Source organism: Taudactylus pleione, unplaced genomic scaffold (assembly GCF_031769625.1).
Source record: "Taudactylus pleione unplaced genomic scaffold, aTauple2 ptg000155l, whole genome shotgun sequence".
In the NCBI taxonomy this organism is placed as follows: domain Eukaryota; kingdom Metazoa; phylum Chordata; class Amphibia; order Anura; family Myobatrachidae; genus Taudactylus; species Taudactylus pleione.
In genome coordinates, this window is record NW_028284557.1 from 9,021,599 (window position 1) to 9,023,884 (window position 2,286).

The window sequence follows — 2,286 nt, forward strand, 5'->3', positions numbered from 1 at the left end:
TTCTTTCTGCATAATTACTAGCACTGGGACAGAATGTCTGAAATTAACACTTGCATATCAAAACTCTGACGTAAGTGTTGTGCCTCCTTGAACATGCCTTTAAAGTTGATTATATTTCACATGTATATTTGTGATTTCTTTACTTACAATAGGCCTAGACAAATAGAGGTCTCCAAGGCATGCTGGCATTTGTAGTTCCAGAACAGCTGAAGGGCCATAAGCTGCCTCCCTCTGACAAGTCCCTTTCTATGCCACTATAAATCAGGTGTACTGCCTTGCTTTGGATTTAAACAAAAGTGTGGCTCTGAGCATTGGACAGCATATAATATTCATAAAGTTCTACAGAATTATATACTATTATACACTTCACAAAAAATATACAGTATATGTATAATCAGTGCATTTTATTAAAAACAGTAAAAGTGGATATATTACGAAAATGAATTACATAAATTATTATAAACAATATATAGAATGAACCCATTGGCCAGTCTATTGAAGCCTTTGTCATTAAAGATATGCTTACTGGCCGATTCAATAACATTCGGATGGAACAGTTCTATTTGTGACGTGTCTCTCAGTCATTTCTGCTTGCGGCTCATGGTGGTGCAGTCAGAGACGAGCGTCCTTTCAGTATTTGCTCTTATGTGTACAGGTCACATGTTGAGAAGCTCCGGAAGCATCTTGCGTGTAATTGAATCAGCCCCTTTGTCTTTCCATGCACACATTCCAACTTGTGGCCAGATGTTTCTGAATTATGATAATTGAAAAAAAGTTAATTATCTATTTGTAGTGTGATTAATAAACATGTAGTACAAGCAATATTGAGAGCAGAACTAGCAGCAGCTGCAACAATCAGGCTGATAGTTTAGATCCCTCTCTTAGATCAGAATGACTTGTTGTTTTGAAACTGTTTCACCAAGCCCGTAAGGATCTCCAGTCCCTCCACAAGTCCATCTCCAGTTGTGGCACAACACCCTTGAACGTGCCACTGGTGTTTGTTTATCTTCATCAGCCCCAACTCCTCTGCCAATACTGCTGGTCTCCTGGCACCTGGAAGATCTTGTTTATTCGCCATCACCAAGAAGGGAACATTTCTCATTTCATCATCCTCTAGGATAGCATGGAGCTCTGACTTGGCCTCCAGAAATCTTTCTGGGTCAGCACTGTCCACCACAAAAACAAGCCCATCTGTATTACGAAAGTAATGTTTCCACAGAACTCTGATCTTGCCCTGACCACCCACGTCCCACACAGTGAATGTCACATTACGGATGGGTTCTACAGTCTCTACATTGAATCCAATGGTGGGTATCGTACAGACTGTCTCATTTAGCTTCAGTTTATACAGGACCGTTGTCTTTCCAGCAGCATCGAGACCCAGCATCAGGATCCGAGCTTGGCGACCAGAGAACTTAAATAGAGCTTGGTGAAGTGTACTCAAGAGTAGACCCATGGATGTTGTAGTTGTTCTCCTTGATTTCTTCTAACACAGTGTGCTTGCTGGTATGTCTGAGCATGCTTTTTGCAAACTTTCCTGCTATATATTCACAATATTTTCACTGGCCAAGCCTACCTGTGATTTTAGCAGTTTAGAGTTGTATTTCCTGGTTGCTATGTCACTCTGTGCAGTGTTGGAAGATTACTCTACAACCTCCTCTGACAGTGACACTCGTGAGCAACACAGGAACTGATTTCATTGATAACCTGTTTGTTTGGATAAGAGCAACTTTATTGTAATTTGACATAAGCAAAAAATGCAATTACATTTATTTAGTTATTTCCCTTATCCTATACTACATGTAAATAAATAGTTCTGTATTTATATTATTAAAAAAGCATGCAGTATCGAATACTCTACAGAGAGGGCTAAGACAGGCTGGCACTGAAAATAATTTACGGTGACCGTTTGCTGTCAACTTTCCTGATAGGAAAATCGAGAGTTAGGTCAAGCTCTAGAACTAGAAAATCATGTCCATATCTTTGGCAATTGGGACTGCCCCATAAATTTTTAAAGATATTGGCTCATTTGGGCCTGTTGTGTGTTGGCCTTTTGACTATCGACCATTTATCCATGTCGACATAAATACATGTTGGCAGAATGGTGGGCGTCCTAATTACCATGTTAACCTTTTTACTGTCGACATTTCGAATGACAGGAATTGACTTTCTGAATGTCGACCTTTTTATTGTCCACCTTTCAACCGGTATCCCTCCAGTTCACATTATGCCATACAGAAACCCTAGTACACATATTCCATAGTGCCCTCCATGTTGATGTAGATA

General features: G+C 39.9%; 1 pseudogene; it reads right to left on the reverse strand.

Annotated features, from left to right (window-relative positions):
- Positions 1-423: 423 nt before the first annotated feature.
- On the reverse strand, positions 424-1,583 carry LOC148521783 (uncharacterized; annotated as a pseudogene).
- Positions 1,584-2,286: the final 703 nt, after the last annotated feature.